This window comes from Schistocerca nitens, chromosome 3, assembly GCF_023898315.1.
Source record: "Schistocerca nitens isolate TAMUIC-IGC-003100 chromosome 3, iqSchNite1.1, whole genome shotgun sequence".
NCBI lineage: Eukaryota > Metazoa > Arthropoda > Insecta > Orthoptera > Acrididae > Schistocerca > Schistocerca nitens.
In genome coordinates this window covers 172,429,398-172,449,579 of record NC_064616.1, presented here as the reverse complement: position 1 = coordinate 172,449,579, position 20,182 = coordinate 172,429,398, and positions in this window count along the sequence as shown.

Here is a 20,182-nt window from a genome sequence, read left to right as displayed (position 1 = left end):
GGGTGGCACGGGATACATGCGGACGTGCATTGTCCTGTTGGAACAGCAAGTTCCCTTGCCGGTCTAGGAATGGTAGAACGATGGGTTCGATGACGGTTTGGATGTACCGTGCACTATTCAGTGTCCCTCGACGATCACCAGTGGTGTACGGCCAGTGTAGGAGATCGCTCCCCACACCATGATGCCGGGTGTTGGCCCTGTGTGCCTCGGTCGTATGCAGTCCTGATTGTGGCGCTCACCTGCACGGCGCCAAACACGCATACGACCATCATTGGCACCAAGGCAGAAGCGACTCTCATCGCTGAAGACGACACGTCTCCATTCGTCCCTCCATTCACGCCTGTAGCGACACCACTGGAGGCGGGCTGCACGATGTTGGGGCGTGAGCGGAAGACGGCCTAACGGTGTGCGGGACCGTAGCCCAGCTTCATGGAGACGGTTGCGAATGGTCCTCGCCGATACCCCAGGAGCAACAGTGTCCCTAATTTGCTGGGAAGTGGCGGTGCGGTCCCCTACGGCACTGCGTAGGATCCTACGGTCTTGGCGTGCATCCGTGCGTCGCTGCGGTCCGGTCCCAGGTCGACGGGCACGTGCACCTTCCGCTGACCACTGGCGACAACATCGATGTACTGTGGAGACCTCACGCCCCACGTGTTGAGCAATTCGGCGGTACGTCCACCCGGCCTCCCGCATGCCCACTATACGCCCTCGCTCAAAGTCCGTCAACTGCACATACGGTTCACGTCCACGCTGTCGCGGCATGCTACCAGTGTTAAAGACTCCGATGGAGCTCCGTATGCCACGGCAAACTGGCTGACACTGACGGCGGCGGTGCACAAATGCTGCGCAGCTAGCGCCATTCGACGGCCAACACCGCGGTTCCTGGTGTGTCCGCTGTGCCGTGCGTGTGATCATTGCTTGTACAGCCCTCTCGCAGTGTCCGGAGCAAGTATGGTGGGTTTGACACACCGGTGTCAATGTGTTCTTTTTTCCATTTCCAGGAGTGTATGTGGAATAAGTCAAAAACCTGAAACAGTTTCATTTAAGAGGTAATGTTTTGTCACAAAGAAAGTAAATGTACGATACATTGTTTTTCATACGTTAATTCTTTGGCTGCTGTAGTCATTTAGCCGGCCGGGGTGGCCGAGCGGTTCTAGGCGCTACAGTCTGGAACCGCGCGACTGCTTCGGTCCCAGGTTCGAATCCTGCCTCGGGCATGGATGTGTGTGATGTTCTTAGGTTAGTTAGGTTTAAGTAGTTCTAAGTTCTAGGGGACTGATGACCTCAGAACTTAAGTCCCATAGTGCTCAGAGCCATTTGAACCGTTTTTGTAGTCATTCATGGCAAAAAAAATATGATTACAACACGTATTTAAATTGATCACACTGCTGCACTGAAAATGCACAGGCGTCAGATTTTACGTAACATGTTATTTGGTACTGTTAATATATACATTAAATGGTTCTGTTAGGAAATTTTTCAATGGTGAAGGAGTCGACCAACAATTCCTATAGGCTACTGTTAAACTGAACTTTATTAGCAATTAAATTTTTATGGCTGGTGGAAGCTTATTAAAAATTTGTGATTCTATAAAAATCTTTGTCAAGATTATTCGTATTTCTGCTATTGATTCCGTGAACTGAACTATTGGTTTGAAAAAGATATTGAAGGATTCATTAAGAAAAAGATATACTGGGAACTATCCTCAGTTCCTGAGACAGGCCTCAACAGGACGTAGAGTTCACGTAACAAAAAATCCGTATTATGAAGTTTTCGACTCTAAAGACTAGCCTGACTTGATGAGTTATCCCAAAAATGATCTCGTACCTCTTTATGGAATGAAAGCAAGCTAAGTATGATTTTTGTGCATCACCTGCTTCTGACAACATCCGCACAACAAATAAAGATCTGTTTATGCTCTCTAGTTCTGTGGTATGCCTCATCAGAACTGAATTTATTATACAGTTCAAATGAGAAGAATTTAAGATTGAAAACCTCTTCTTTACGCTTGTCATACTTTAGACATATGCTGAGGTTACACCGTCGACGGCACCAACAATGCCGCTTCCCTAAGCGCCGCTCTCATATTGTCTCTTGTGAAAAAACCACACTTGAGGCTAGCGAACACCAGTGCCGGCTCCGCAAGCCATTACTGTGTTTATCGTGGTTCATCATCATCTTGGTACAGTAGGAGTTTGGATCACACCCACGAAATTGTTTATGCCTCGTCTGCTCGGATATTCAGGTGTGTGTAAATTCCTAAGAGACCAAACTGCTTAAGTCATCAGTCCATAGTCTTACACACTACTTAAAATAACTTATGCTAAGAACACACACACACACAGACACACAGACACACTCACACACACACACACACACACACACACACACACACACACACACACACACACACATGCCCGAGTGAGGACTCTAACCTCCGGTGGGAGGGGCCGCGCAATCCGTAACATGGTGCCTCTAACAGTGCGGCCACTCCGCGCAGCGCTTCGTGTGCTCTTCGGCTGTTTACTTGTGACTCTACCATTGTATATTGTGCAACGGACTGATACACTATGTGATCAAAAGTATCCGGACAGAACCAAAAACATACGTTATTCATATTAGGTGCATTGTCCTGCCATCTACTGCTGGGTACTGCAAATCAGCGACCTCAGTAGTCAGACATCGAGAGAGAGCAGAATGGGGCGCTCCGCGGAACTCATGGACTTCGAAAGTGGTCAGGTGATTGGATGTCATTCTTTCATACGTCCGTACGCGACATTTCCACACTCTTAAACATCCCTAGGTCCACTGTTTCTGATGTGATAGGGAAGTGGAAACGTGAAGGGACACGTACAGCACAAAAGCGCACAGGGCGACCTCGCCTGTTGACTGACAGACTGCCGACAGTTGAAGAGGGAAGGCCGACATATATTTAGACCATCACACAGGAATTCCAAACTGCATCAGCATCCACTGCAAGTACTATGACAGTTAGGCAGGAGGTGAGAAAACTTGGGTTTCATGGTCGAGCGGCTGCTCATAAGACACACATCACGCAGGTAAATGCCAAAAGACGCTTCGCTTGGTGTAAGGAGCGTGAACATTGGACGATTGAACAGTGAAAAAACGTTGTGTGGAGTGACGATTCACCGAAGGCAATGTGGCGATCGGATGACAGGCTGTGGGTATGGCGAATGCCCGGTGAACGTCATCTTCCAGCGTGCGTAGTGCCATCAGTAAAATTCGGAGGCGGTGGTATTATGGTGTGGTCGTGTTTTTGATGGAGCGGGCTTGCGCCCCTTGTTGTTTTGTAGGCATTACCACAGCACACGCCTACATTGATGTTTTAAGCACTTTCTTGCTTCCCACTGTTGAAGAGTAATTCGGGGATGGCGATTGCATCTTACAACACGATCGAACACCTGTTCATAATGCACAGCCTGTGTTGGAGTGGTTGCACGACAATAACATCCCTGTAATGGACTGGCCTGCACAGAGTCCTGACCTGCATCCAAAGAACACCTTTGGGATGTTTTGGAACGCCGACTTCGTGCCAGGTCTCACCGACCGATATCGATACCTCTCCTCAGTGCAACACTCCATAAAGAATGGGCTGCCTTTCCCCAAGAAACCCTCCAGCACCTGATTGAACGTATGTCTGCAAGAGTGGAAGCTGTCATCAAGGCTAAGGGTGGGCCAACACCATAATGAATTCCACTATTATCGATGGAGGGCGCCACTAACTTGCAAGTCATTTTCAGCCAGGTATCCGGATACTTTTGATCACGTAGTGTATTTCTTAGGATGTTCCTACATCAGATTTCTCCATAGCCTACGACGGTTGCGCTTTTCTTGGCTTGGCACTGAACGTGTTTCTTTAAGATCATGTGGAGATTGTACCCTTCAGATTCAACAAACTTTTATTGTTGCAAGCACAAAACAGGGACGGCAACATATGTGCTTCACAGCATTGGCGTTACTAGGAGAAACCCAGGGCACTGTTTTCCAGACGGATGGGAATTCCTGGTGAATTTAATGGCTAATACTAGTTCTTTCTTGCTCGTTCTGACACAGCAGAGGCTCAATGCTCCCCCGTCCCCAGTGCAATTTTTTTACTTTAGTCAAGAGCGGGGTAGGAAAGAAAGTTCCCCAGTTTCTGTAGAAAAAAAAAAGAATCGGTTAAACAATGGGGCGTTGCTCCAAAATATGTGTGACTTGATACATTCCTCCTCCAGCAAAGTGCCTTCCTAACTTAGAAGGTGAGCCGAGTGTGAGAAACAAGGTCGCATTCCTGAATGCCGGAGGGAGAAGTGTCACTGGGATGCCATAGGGTTGCAGCTCCCACGCGTCTTTGATCTCAAACATTCTCGCGCCCACGTAACGTACTTCGGCTTACCACCCTGGCACAAAGGGTGCCGTAGCGCCGGCAGCTATATCTACGTGAGATCAACCACTCAGTTCCACACCCGGAATTTTCATTCTGAAAATAGGCCTGAGCGTGTCTAATTAGTACAGAAAAAAAATGCTCGTCATTGAACCACTTCCGCAACTGATCATTAAGCGTTGTTTCTTCTTACTTTAATCTATGTGCCTCTGCAGGAAAATTAAATAAATGAGGAAGAGTTACATAGTGGTCTCTTTTTCTGTAGTTCACGTACGATTTTTGTAATATACACCAAAGTGGTCGACGGATACATAACATAAGACGGCCTTTTTAAAATTAACTTTCTAGTTTTCGTCCTTATAACGAAAAGTCCGTTAAATGCGTAGCGAATATAGATATTGGGATGCTTTACAGATCAATCTGTTGCCACAGAAATTATTTCGTCCTCTCATTCGTTGCTTTCGGCAACTACCAAATCGAAACATTACAGCCGAACCTAGACCTTTGACTACGCTGTCAGGGTCACGAAAATCAAGCTTACAGGGACATGGAGTGCTCCAGCCAACAAGTATTTGTCATATTTTAGGAATAATAAATCAGTTGGTATCGTTTGTCATCCCCAATACATCGTTTCGTTGCATTTCAGTTATTCAAATATAGATAGTCGCCTGCCACAACGTAATACCCTGGAGAACAAGAGGGCTCACGAAAAACTTAATCATATATTTTTTCTGTAAACTGTTTCTGAATCTATGACTGTTCCATTGTTCTTTCCACTTCGTAATTCTGCTCAGCTGGTGCCTCTTCCGAAAGTTAGGTGGTACAGAGGTTCGCCTTCTATCTACGAGAAGCTGCATTATCAATCTTCGGTGAATATCGTCGCTATTATCAAGCAGTGATCATCACGACGTCCATGTAAGCACACTGTATATTGCTATTAATTTAGTTTCCTTTTAAAAGTACATAGTACAAACAAATTACCAGCGGTACCGCGTGGGAAAAAAATACTTCCAGCTAGTTAACTTTGTCCTTGCCAATTAGAGCATGCTAAGAAGTGCCGCACTTGGAATAGAAACTAATGACAAATAAAACACGGAGTAGGTTTCGTTACATGTTACAGATAATACGAAAGATTAAGGACGAAAGGCATAGATGACAACACGATTCACCAGCAACTATAAAATTCACCGTTGCTTTTAAAACACGTGTTTCTCTTTCTCAGTTCTCAAAGCACTAGTTAAATTAAACTGAACAGAGCACGTTCTGAAGATATGCTTCGCAAACAATTTAACGGACACGTGAAATTATTAGTTCTACAGTTACTATCATTCATTCTTTTGTTTAGGGTTTAAGAAGTTTACATGGTTTTATGTTTTTCCAGTTTAAACACTGTCGATGTACTAGAATACTTTTTGTATCGAGAACCAATTTTCGATTCTCAATAAGTGTTAACCGCAGTCAATGAAAGTGTATTGCTCGTGAACAACGAACTCTGAAATGAAATGGGCCCTTTGCAGCTTTAGACACGTTCTTTAACAAGAGGAACAGGCACATATTTTGAACGTCTGAACAACGCTGTTTCTGTATACGTATTATTCAAGTGCGAGAAGTTATTAGAGTCGCTCAAAAGATAGTACTGAGATACCATGATTAAGACGCGTGTACCACTGCTAAAACTCTATGGTCAAAATTATATTAATGGTGTAAAACTCGGAAACAACACTGTGAGGAGCAGATTTATCTGAAATCGGTTATACGTTACTTCAGTACTACTGGTGCGAACTAAGCGACGTTGCCCCAGATTGTAATTTTATGCTGTTACTCCTTAACTGTGTAATTCCTCGGCTATCTCTTTAAGATCAATTTAAATACAGCGATGGTCAGTTTACAGATTCCCCAAGGGAAAATAAAAAGCTCTTCTCTAATGAAATTCCTGGACAACTTTGAATTTATGAGAAAACTCAAATGATTTTGATAGTTCATGGCTTGAACCACAATGTTTAATAATGGTGATCACATTACTACACACAGGGAGTGGATCGAGATACCATGCTCCTCTCACCGGGCAAAACCCATTTAAACTCTCACAATCTGACATAAATTAAAATAATCAGTGCCGTTGCACCAGAAAAGATTAGACTTACCGGCTTTCTTGGTACCAACAGCGTTCTGCTTGCTCGCCGGATCCACATCTTCTATCGGTGGTCCGGCGTATTGTGTGCAGTCAATCTTAGCACCTGTGGATGGTTTCCATCAGCAGACCGTAGTACGCATCTACAACATTTCTCGTTGTTCCGCCGGCCGGGGTAGCCGAGCGGTTCTAGGTGCTACAGTCTGGAGCCGCGCGACCGCTACGGTCGCAGGTTCGAATCCTGCCTCGGGCATGGATGTGTGTGACGTCCTTAGGTTAGTTAGGTTTAAGTAGTTCTAAGTTCTAGGGGACTGATGACCTTAGAAGTTAAGTCCCATAGCGCTCAGAGCCATTTGAACCATTCTCGTTGTTCCTTCGTTACTTATACACCGAAGCGCCCCAAAGATTTCCTTGCCCTGTGATCGAAGCACCTCCTCTCGGAACACGTCGTTTCGTAATGTGATAAATGCGATTAAACATTGAGACGGAAGCTCATAACTTTTTTTTTAAAGCGTGATATAAACATGATCTCTCATCCAATAGAAATGGATAAAGTTTAACTGAGGTGCTTATACTTGCCATTGCTTAGTATACTTAGTAACGTAGTGAATAATTAGAGACACTCATACTGAAATAAAAAGTGTGTTGCATGAGTCAGCTTATTTTTATAAGGAAATTTCACCAGATGTGTAAAAAAAATTATATTTATGGTACATAAAACTCCTCAACCATTAATACGTTTATTCCACAATAATATAATAGACAAAACCGTGACCAATAAGACAATATAATCTAGGGACAAAACCTAATTTAAGGGTTTTTTCTATGAATTTTTGGAAAGGATGGAGCACATTTTATTGATTTTTCTTTCGTTTCTCTTCTTTACATAAGAAAATTTACAGAACCTGAAACAATAACTTGTTACATATTGGCAAATATGATGAACATTCCTAACTTTTGCCACGTGGCTCAGTAATTGCCTTGTGTATCAATTGCTGCAACCTTCGTATGTGCTACCAATCTAAAACGAAGATTTTATTGATTCAGTAAATCGAATTAAATGCAACTCATGGATGTATTCATATTAAGCTACAGATACCAGCGCCTACAGTTGTGCAACTACAACAGCTTGTTCTCCCGCTAAACAACACACTGCCCTGGCAGTTCTGAGACTGCATTGCTGTAAGTTCGGCTCAAATCTGACTAGAGAAAATCTAACATATTTTTCTGTGTACTGTACATTATATTTGTAATTGTGTTCACTTGGTCAAATTTAGGATGCCTTTAGTAATTTATGTATATATTTCACATCACTTCATCCACACACAGACCTTTGTTAATAACGCAACCTGTGATATTATACGTAAGATACTCCTTATACACAATATTAATACAGGGTGATTATCATTAAAGTTTCAAACCGCTGTAGAAATAACACTACTGGCCAGAATGACGTCAAATTGCAACGGAATATTATCGGAGAAGGAGAAAACGTATGGCTGAATAAACATAAATAGTTATAAAATGTAGCAATAGATGGATCTGTAAGCATCATAATTTGATAGTGATCAACTACAAATGACAAATGTATCATACAACAATGCCTAAGATGTGCGTTTGACTTTAAACAATCTGTACTACTCAGTGTGCATGGGTGTACAGGTGTGATACTGTTAGTTATGTAAGTCCATCTACCACGGCAACGTCATATCACATCGGGTGCGAAAAATCGGTTTTTAATTGTCCTGAGGCCAAAAACCGCATAAAAAGCATTACTGACAAAGGTTTTTAAGTACCCTGAGGCCAAAAACATCACAAAAAGCATCAATCACATCGGTTTTTAATTGTACTGAGGCCAAAAACCTCATAAAAAGCATCAATCAAAATCAAATCGGATTATTAATGTCCGTGTGTGTGAAATCTTATGGGACTTAACTGCTAAGGTCATCAGTCCCTAAGCTTACACACTACTAAACCTAAATCATCCTAAAAACAAACACACACACGAGGGAGGACTCGAGCCTCCGCCGGGACCAGCCGTACAGTCCATGACTGCAGCTCCTGAGACCGCTCGGCTAATCCCGCGCGGGCTATTAATGTCCGTGAGACTGGCGAAAAATATGTTCAATATGTTGTCCACCGTTTTCTGCAACAAATTGTAATCGAGAAATAAAATGTTCCACAACTGATCGAAGTTTTTCCGGGGTCACGTTCAGAATTTGTTGCGCCATGCGTGCTTTCAATGCAGCTAAGTTTTCAAAAAAAAATGGTTCAAATGGCTCTGAGCACTATGGGACTTAACTTCTGAGGTCATCAGTCCCCTAGAACTTAGAACTAATTAAACCTAACTAACCTAAGGACATCACACACATCCATGCCCGAGGCAGGGTTCGAACCTGCGACCGTAGCAGCAGCGCGATTCCAGACTGTAGCGCCTAGAACCGCTCGGCCACTCCGGCCGGCGCTAAGTTTTCAATCGGAACACTGAATACAAGATCTTTCAGATATCTCCACAGCCAGAATTCACACGGATTAAGATCAGGCGATGGGGACGGCAAAGCTGTAGGGAAATGGCAGCTGGTAATTTTACCATTTCCGAAATGGCGGTTCAGCAGCTGCTTAACTGGATTTGCAATTTGCGGAGGTGCGCCATCTTGCATAAAAATTATCCCATCCACATCCGCGCTGTTGGAGAGCTGAAATGTCGTGGTTGCACAAAAGACACTCATAGCGCTTACCAGAGACGGTACAGGTAACAGAACCGGAAGCACCTGTATCTTTGAAAAAATTTGGCCCTATGATAAATGATGCCGTAAACCTGCACAACACAGTGACCTTTTCAGGATGAGGTGGTACTGGTCGATTTGCGTGTGGATTTTCCCTTACCCATATTCCACAATTCTGTGTATTGACATATCCTGTCAGATGGAAGTGGGCTTCGTCTGTCCACAAAATCTTCCACTGTAAATCATTGTCCACTTCCATGTGAGCAAGAAATTCTAAATCAAAAGTCTCTCTTGCTGGCAGGTCAACAGGAAGCAACTCGTGCATATGGGTAATTTTGAATGGATATCAAGGAAGAATGTTTTACGATTTAAAGCACCGTGCTAACTGATATGTCCAATGTTCGGGCAATTCTCCGTGCACTACCACTCGCATCCTCCTGCATTGCTGTGGCCACTGCTTCCACTGACGTCGATTCAGTTCGTTTCCTCCCTCTACCAGGTTGCACACCAAAAGAACCTGTCTTTTCGAATTTCCCAATCATTTTCTCCACACACACGGCAGTCATCGGATCAACACCATTTTCTTATCAAACCCTTCAGTGTCCGGAACTTCTGCAGAGTGACGTGTGCATAGTCGTCGTTCTTGTAATACAGCTTTACAAGCAGAGCGCGATCATGCATTGAGACAGTCATGGCGAACGTTGCAGACGCAAAAGGAACAAAAGCCGTGTAGCTGGCGTGTTTACACCGACTTCAAATGGTCTTGCGCATATCAAATGTTTTCATTTACTTATTCTGACACATGCAGCGCAATCTATTGATCAATTTTCACACTATTTTTTTCTTCTGCCATATGTTTTTGTCCCTCTCCGACAATATTCCGTTGCAATTTGACGTCATTCTGAGCAGTGGTGTTATTTCTACAGCGTTCCGAAAGTTTAATTATAATCACCCTGTATATCTCAACTTAAAATAACGAAGAGAATCGTTTTCATTATCACAGTGGAACTCATCACTCAAACTCGTAGGAAAATAACCTCCCTAACAAGAGAACAGCTACTTTTACATCAGTTACATTACTTCCAGTAAGACCATTCTCATGAAACATTGTCCTCAAAACGATCTCACACCGTTACATCGTTTTGGTATTTGTCCAAACTTTGACTAGAAAATGACTTTGTCATTTCATAACAACGTAATCTAAAGATCGAAGATTTCAGTATATCGTCATAAAATAATAATCAACTAGCTGTGCAAGCAGGAATTAAAAGGTTATCGTGTCCGAACATTATCAAAAAGTACTGGGATCTTTCTTTTTACAAATCTTCTGTTTCAGATGCGTTAAAGTTTTCAGACGAATCTGCACGTTTGGCCAATCTGATGGTAGTTTTTGAATGAAGTGCTATCGGACATCAAACGCGTAAACACACAGCACAACGGTCATCGATGATTTAAAACTCGTCATTACTAGTATTCATCCAACAATTTACCGTTTATTCTGACAAAGAGTGCAGTAAACGAAGAGTTGTTCCAAATTCACCTTCAGATAGCACAGAGATTAAATAATCCTGCTATTTTCGCATCCATCACAGAAAAAGTCGAATGCTGCACTTGCATAGCTATAGACAAAATGCGACTAAAGCATAATGAGAGAACTGAAAATCTCAAATCGCACCACACAAAACCCCTTACCAACAAACACATTCACACACCACACTAAATTTCTATGGAACGATGGACAATCTTAGAGATATAACACTAAATGAAAACGAACAACAGCTCGTACAAAAAGGTTTAAAACACAAAGTTCACTCACCAGAAAACGAGCAACAAATCGAAGACCTCATTGTAGAGTCTCAATATATGCTCACTCTAGAAGAAAAAAATGACAGCAGTAATGTAAATATAGGGCTAACTAGGGAGTTAACAAAAGAAGAAATAAAAAACATAACAACACAAATTAAAAAAGAAAACAATAAATTGAAAAATAATTGTCATTAAACAAAACAAAGAACTCTAAATAAGAAACTGCAAGCAGAAATCATCATTATAACAAAATCTGACAAATGTAATAGTATTGTCCTCATGAAAATAAAGTATTACACAGAAAAAAGCAGAAAAAAATCAGCTGCAAAAAAACATAAAAAAGTTAAAATGAAACCCAACTAGCAGATTTCAAACACGTGTTAAAAACACACTCAAAAACGTAGAGTATACATTCAGAGAGAGAGACATGCACAAAAAAAATCCTCAAGTTCCCAACATGAAATGTCAATAAAAAGTCAATGCAGAAAATTATCTTGTCCGTCCAATATTGAAATTCAGAGCAACTCTCAAATACCTACTGGCAAAAAAAGAAATGCAGTCACGGTTCACCCAATACTGTAAACTAGAAAATGATAGAACGATGAGAAATACCTCTCAGCTAGTAGAACATATAAGAGACATTAAAATCCTTGGCACGGCAATACTACTCTCCTTTGATGTAGAAAGTATGTACGATTGCATTCTTGTAAACGAAACCATAAAAGTAACTCAAGAAAACCTAAAAACACACATCCAGCTACCACGTGAAGACACAGATGAAACAATAAAATTGCTGCAATTAATAACACAACAAAATTATTTTGAAGTCAGTCAATAATACTACATACAAGGAGAAGGTTTACCCACGGGTTCAGCTATTTCAGGAACATTAGCCAACATTTTCATGAATCATATACAAAAATTAATATTTGAAGAAATAATAATAAAGAAAAGCTACGACATCATCTACTGGAACAGGCACATGGATGACATAGTATGCATGGTAGATGAAACTAAAAATAGAATTCAGCATCTACACAAAGATATACGTTACGGCGTATAATCGGGAATGGCAGGGAATAGAAGGCTGTCAGAAGAAGACAGCCAATCGCGCAGGCTCACCCCTCTCCAGGACGACAACGCGACAACAGCGGCCCCTAAGTGAAGAGGACATCAGCACTGTGACCGACTGGCAATGGCTCAGTGGAATATTAGCTTCAAGATTAGGCACTTGTATAGCAGCGTTAACTCTAATCACCTTGCTTGTACTCTTTATGTAACACAGGCTTAGGATTATCTATACTGAAGAAGATTCCTTATCTGTGTGGTATCTCTAGCAACGATGCCACGGCGTAGGTTCACAAGTTGGCTCTACGAGACACCGACGACAGCGCCCTCTAGCCGGCGCTGTGAAGCTCTACGAGCGTCGCTGCGGATTCAGCCCATTTGATCAAGAGCAGACGGCCAGGACACTTCGCTTCATATAGATACGTGCTCATCATAGCAAAGTTATGTAACCATTTATTAACTTGGTTTTTGCCTATAGTAAACATCTATAATTTCACACGCAGTACCGACGTGTCTTACCTTTCCCTGCTCCTACTCACTTCCTACATTCGGCCTACCCTTCAGTTACAGGAGCAGACCCACAAAAATTTGAATGTCATCCTCTGTTTGCAACACATCAGTGTAGTTGCAAAAGTTAAGTATTGTAATTTTCATTTTGTAATAAAACTCATTAATACGATTTGTTTGAATGCTTGTCTAGTGAACCGAGTAAGCCAGCTTCCTAGACACCACATATTTGCCGACAAGATATAAAAAGAACCAACGTCACAACCTGTCCACATTTTGCACCCTGAGCCTGGCTGCCACAATTTTGTTTTGTCGTGCGCTTTGCTGGCACATTAATTCTGCCTTGTCTTTTCTTTTCAGGGGTGTATTTACATGTTTTAAGTATCGCTTTCTTGTTTTTTCTGTTCAGTGTTTTCAGATGGGCGTTGCAGAAAGTTTCTTTGCTTGTGTCCTCATTTTTCTTGCTTGCATTGTCTGTTTCTCGCATTTGCCTACTCCACAATGAGCAACCCGCCCCTCCCACCCCGTGCTCAGGCGTCTCAGCTGCAAGCGATAGCCGGCCAGAGTGGCCGAGCGGTTCTAGGCGCTGCAACCTGGAACCGCGCGACCGCTATGGTCGCAGGTTCGAATCCTGCCTCGGGCATGGATGTGTGTGATGTCCTTAGGTTAGTTAGGTTTAAGTAGTTCCAAGTTCTAGGGGACTGATGACCTCAGAAGTTAAGTCCCATAGTGCTCAGAGCCATTTTTTTGCAAGCGATAGATGCAACACAGCTAATACCTATGTTTCAGTTTCAGATGCAGCAGAATTCAACTGTACTAAACATGGTACAGCAGTTACCGGCAAATGCTGCGTGACCAGCAGAACAACAATCAATGCCTGTAGCTCCAAATGCTATACCTCCTTTTCATCTGTTTAACGAAAAAGAAGAGAAATGGCTCGAGTGGTTGCAACAGTATGAAGACCACATCTTTGCTCACAAAATGTCAGGTACTGTCAAACTACATTACTTTTTGTCAACGGTAAGAAATGCAGTCTTCCACCTCATTCAGAAATTGTTCCCTAATGCCACTCCGAGTGAACGTCCCTGTGATCAGGTTGTAGATTCTCTAACTAACTATTATGACAACAAGTGAATGAGGTGGCAGATAGGTACCAATTCTTTCCTTGCAAGAAACAGTCGGAATATACTTATCGCGAGTGAGTAGTAGATTTGCAGGGTATGATGAGGAAATGCAAATTCAAATGTGCTTGTGGTGCTTTATATTCAGATGTGATGTTGGATGATGTAATCATACACAATGTGACTGATGTAACATGGGAGAGGGTGGACAGCAGGTGGTTCGGCGTCAATAGAAGATTTGGCCACAGCATTGCAGCAGGAGGGGTGGAGCGGTGGTCTGCAGACACACAGTGCAGGAGAGATTGCTCGATCTTTGGACATGCCTGTGAGCTCGGTGCACAGCATTCTATGAAACATCCTGAATTTCTCTCCGTCAAAATTATCCATGTTCAGAAGTTGCTGACCCGCCAGTCAGCGACTCCAAATCTCTGTTGTCTGGAAAAGAAGATTTTAGGCTAGGGAGGCGTCGTTCTCACAGGAATCATGGCCATGATTGGGAAAAAAACTACCTAGAAAGGACCACAGTCACTCATTTACAGAGAGATGTAATGTTACCAGAATGTCAAATCAAACACCTTTCAGCCGCCTAGTTTCCAAAGCTATTTTATTTGGCTGTCAGTTCGGCTATTTACAACTCCATCTTCAGGCCTGTGACAGACGTGTAGGAAGATCCTTTCAACATCTGCCGACTGTAGCAAGCAGAAATCTACTAATACCAGTGTCGCTCGCCCCTATTTTCACCAGAACCGAGGTGGAATCTTCCTACGCATCGCTCACGGACCTGAACATGGCGTAGCAAATCGCCAAAACTGATAGCCAAACAAAATAAGTTTGGAAACTAGATGGCTGAAAGGTGTTTGATTTGACACCCTGTATAGAACAAGCAAGCCCCGCAAACATCTCTGAAAGGAATGACATACAGAGACCAAATGTTTCCAGGGCGACCGTTTCCAATTTCTGAAAGAAGACTGTTAAGCTTCCCAGACAGATGTGCCTCTGAAATATATACACTACTGGCCATTAAAATTACTACACGACGAAGATGACGTGTTACAGACGCGAAATTTAACCGACAGGAAGAAGATGCTGTGACATGCAAATGATTAGCTTTTCACAGCATTCACACAAATTTGCGCCGGTGGTGCTGACATGAGGAACGTTTCCAACCGATTTCTCATACACAAACAGCAGTTGACCGGCGTTGCCTGGTGAAACGTTGTGATGCCTCGTGGAAGGAGGAGAAATGCGTACCATCACGTTTCCGACTTTGATAAAGGTCGGATTGTAGCCTATCGCGATTGCTGTTTGTCGTATCGCATCATTGCTGCTCGCGTTGGTCGAGTCCAATGACTGTTGGCAGAATATGGAATCGGTGGGTTCAGGAGGGTAATACGGAACGCCGTGCTGGATCCCAACGGCCTCGCATCACTAGCAGTCGAGATGACAGGCATCTTATCCGCATGACTGTAACGGATCGTGCAGCCACGTCTCGATCCCTGAGTCAACAGATGGGGACGTTTGCAAGACAACAACCATCTGCACGAACATTTCGACGACGTCTGCAGCAGCATGGACTATCAGCTTGGAGGCCATGGCTGCGGTTACCCTTGACGCTGCATCACAGACAAGAGCGCCTGCGATGGTGTACTCAACGACGAAGCTGGGTGCACGAATGGCAAAACGTCATTTTTTCGGATGAATGCAAGTTCTGTTTACAGCATCATGATGGCTGCATCTGTGTTTGGTGACATCGCGGTGAACGCACATTGGAAGCCTGTATCCGTCATCGCCATACTGGCGTATCACCCGGCGTTATGGTATGGGGTGCCATTGGTTACACGTCTCAGTCACCTCTTTTTCGCATTGACGGCACTTTGAACAGTTGACGTTACATTTGAGATGTGTTACGACCCGTGGCTCTACCCTTCATTCGGTCCTTGCGAAACCCTACATTTCAGCAGGATAATGCACGACCGCATGTTGCAGGTCCTGTACGGGCCTTTCTGGATACAGAAAATGTTCGACTGCTGCCCTGACCAGCACATTCTCCAGATCTCTCACCAATTGAAAACTTCTGGTCAATGGTGGCTGAGCAACTAGCTCGCCACAATACGCCAGTCACTACTCTTGATGAACTGTGGTATCGTGTTGAAGTTGCATGCATGGGCAGCTGTACCTGTACACGCCATCCAAGCTCTGTTTGACTCAATGCCCAGGCGTATCAAGGCCGTTATTACGGCCAGAGGTGGTTGTTGTGGGTACTGATTTCTCAGGATCTATGCACTCAAACTGCGTGAAAATATAATCACAAGTTAGTTCTAGTGTAATATATTTGTCCAATGAATACCCGTTTATCATCTGCATTTCTTCTTGGTGTAGCATTTTTAATGGCCAGTAGTGTATGTTTTGGCCGCTGGCTGAAAGAACCTGGCGGTTCCTGGCGTCAGGGTAGTTACAGTCTTGCCTCTATTAAACACATGCAACAGCCGCACTGTCCATGTCGTCCCAGCTTCTAACATAAGAATGCACGGAGTTTTATGATCTTACCACCGTTTGCACAAAGACTCAGTTGACAGCAGTCTCTCTTAAAGCCGGCCGAAGTGGCCGTGCGGTTAAAGGCGCTGCAGTCTGGAACCGCAAGACCGCTACGGTCGCAGGTTCGAATCCTGCCTCGGGCATGGATGTTTGTGGTGTCCTTAGGTTAGTTAGGTTTAACTAGTTCTAAGTTCTAGGGGACTAATGACCTCAGCAGTTGAGTCCCATAGTGCTCAGAGCCATTTGAACCCATCTCTCTTAAATGGCTTCCTCCACCAACTTTCCGCCAACTGGCCGCCTTGGCGATGGACTGCCACCTGGCCCAGGTAAAATTCTTCATGAACCTGCGCCCTCCTGTCCAACCCTAAGTAAAAAGAGGAGAGTGCTACGGCCAGAAGTTCCTCCGCAGGTACGATCCACTGAGCGCTGCTTCCCAGAATCACTCACACAGCCTGATTGGTGCTCAGAATTTATGGACCCCAATCAAACTCTCTCCCTGTTCTCTGTCGCCTCCACGATGGCCCCTCGGGTAGAAGATCTCCACAGGTTACACATGCAGTTATAAGAACACACTGTCCACAATTTCCTCGTGTAAAAAAGTCATAAACCACACATACCAAATGTGGTACTGGGGAACACCGACATTATGACCTAAAATATGAATATTAATCTGACTGACAACGTTGTTAAAGTTAGAGAGTGCTGCGCCACCTCTCAATGTCTTGCTCCAGTCTGATGACAGTCAAACACTAATTTACTTGTTGCTTTTTATATGGTATTTGGCCTCATGGCATTAAAAAATGATGTCATTGTTTCTCTTTATGCGGCTTTTGGCCTCAGGACAGTTAAAAACCGGTTTTTCCCATTCGATGTGATAAGGCTTTGCTGTAGTGGATGGCCTTAGCTAATTAACATTGCAACAACTGTTAAATGCCAAACTTGTGCTGTCATGCAGATTACACCTACGGTTGGTTTAATAAGCAACTCACACTATAGCCGTCCTGTTAGGATTCATCTCTCATCTCTCATAGGACGCTTTCAGCGTCATCTATCTGGAAAATATTCGTAATTTTCTTTTTGTTTCCATAAAGTTTCCCCCTTCTTCGACAATATTCCGATCAAATTTGACACCATTCTGAGCTGCAGTTCTTTTTTTTCAGAGTTTAAAACTGAAACTTTAATCATAATCAACCTGTACGTTTTCCACTATTTTCACGAGTTTTTGTGTTTTAAGCAAGAATTTTATACAAAGACTAAAGAGCGAGTTTTATAGATTAAGTACTTCCAGTGAAAAAGTTCGTGAATCGAATGCACATGGGACACAGAAGAAAGCAGATCATTTAGGGATTTTACATGCAACTATTGACTTTTAAATATTTTAACTGCAGTAGTCTCAAAATATTTTAATAAGGGTGCTGACCTCAATGCTTAGTGGCCCAATCACACTCCACTACTACCAACACCACCATCATCACCTTCGCCTACAACCCAACAGACACTTCTGATATAAATGCTCATGAGTGTTCGTAACGTGCTTCTTTACAAAGAATGACTAGATGTCTTTTCTCTTCCTTCGAATGTATATTAAATTTTTTTTGATGATGTACAGGTGAAGTCAGGGCAAACAAAACCCATTCGTTGCTCGTTTCATGCGATTACCAGCGTCAGAAAAAATTATCGATAATTTTCTTATTTCGATAAAAATCTTGCTATTCTCAGTTATTGAATGGCACTAACTATCCTTGAGAATTATTCTGTACAGATATATGTATTGATGGCGACACCGTAAGGAGATGAGTAGTAACTCAACTGAGTAAAGCATCTAATGCGCCGAACTATATAAGCACACTTTCGCCACACAGCAGTTGTATGCAGTCTGGTTGGAAAACAGGACAACTTTACGACGTGAGTAACGAACCAAATTAGTTTGAGCCCTTTATATCAATTACACACAAAAATGTATACTTGTAGGTAATATTTTGTTTAAATTGAAAACTGATAAAGGCTACCGACCATGTTTCTCACTTCCCATACGCGAATGGAGCGGGAAGGGCTAACATGGTTTTGGTACACCAATCAACTTTCGCCACACGCCGCATACTGACTCGTGGTGAAGATATGTAAATGTAGTAGTTGTTGTTACAGCTTTCGCAAATTACAAAGTGCTTTTATGCTTATTGTTTACATCACTATATCAGTTAAAGATACTTACTTATTAAGGATAAATCGACCTTGAAGATAATGTGCGGATTCACAGTGGTCGCGCTATCGTGCTGTTTGCATCCAGTGCGATAAAAGCGCCAACTGTCGTAGGTCTTCAATGATTTCGTCCATCCATCGCTTCCTAGCTCTGTCAAGCGCACGTGTTCTTTCGGGTCTTCCCACCAGCACCGATTTGGTTATATGACGTTCTGGTATGTGAAACACATATCGTGTTCATCAAAGTTTTCTTACTTTGATTTCCTGGTCAATGTTTGGCTGCTTCGTCAATTCATACACCTCCCGATTCTTCCTTCTTCTCTAGCCATCCACATCTCGCACTGGTCCAAAGACCTTCCTCAAGATTTTTCGTTCAAATACTAGTAGTTTTCCAATGCCCGCCTTCATGATATTCAAGGTCTCTGCTGCATACAATACCACTAGAACTACTTTTTGTATTACATGTACACTCCTGGAAATTGATATAAGAACACCGTGAATTCATTGTCCCAGGAAGGGGAAACTTTATTGACACATTCCTGGGGTCAGATACATCACATGATCACACTGACAGAACCACAGGCACATAGACACAGGCAACAGAACATGCACAATGTCGGCACTAGTACAGTGTATATCCACCTTTCGCAGCAATGCAGGCTGCTATTCTCCCATGGAGACGGTCGTAGAGATGCTGGATGTAGTCCTGTGGAACAGCTTGCCATGCCATTTCCACCTGGCGCCTCAGTTGAACCAGCGTTCGTGCTGGACGTGCAGACCGCGTGAGACGACGCTTCATCCAGTCCCAAACATGCTCAATGGGGGACAGATCCGGAGATATTGCTGGCCAGGGTAGTTGACTTACACCTTCTAGAGCACGTTGTGTGGCACGGGATACATGCGGACGTGCATTGTCCTGTTGGAACAGCAAGTTCCCTTGCCGGTCTAGGAATGGTAGAACGATGGGTTCGATGACGGTTTGGATGTACCGTGCACTATTCAGTGTCCCCTCGACGATCACCAGTGGTGTACGGCCAGTGTAGGAGATCGCTCGCCACACCATGATGCCGGGTGTTGCCCCTGTGTGCCTCGGTCGTATGCAGTCCTGATTGTGGCGCTCACCTGCACGGCGCCAAACACGCATACGACCATCATTGGCACCAAGGCAGAAGCGACTCTCATCGCTGAAGACGACACGTCTCCATTCGTCCTTCCATTCACGCCTGTCGCGACACCACTGGAGACGGGCTGCACGATGTTGGGGCGTGAGCGGAAGACGGCCTAACGGTGTGCGGGACCGTAGCCCAGCTTCATGGAGACGGTTGCGAATGGTCCTCGCCGATACCCCAGGAGCAACAGTGTCCCTAATTTGCTGGGAAGTGGCGGTACGGTCCCCTACGGCACTGCGTAGGATCCTACGGTCTTGGCGTGCATCCGTGCGTCGCTGCGGTCCGGTCCCAGGTCGACGGGCACGTGCACCTTCCGCCGACCACTGGCGACAACATCGATGTACTGTGGAGACCTCACGACCCACGTGTTGAGCAATTCGGTGGTACGTCCACCCGGCCTCCCGCATGCCCACTATACGCCCTCGCTCAAAGTCCGTCAACTGCACATACGGTTCACGTCCACGCTGTCGCGGCATGCTACCAGTGCTAAAGACTGCGATGGAGCTCCGTATGCCACGGCAAACTGGCTGAGACTG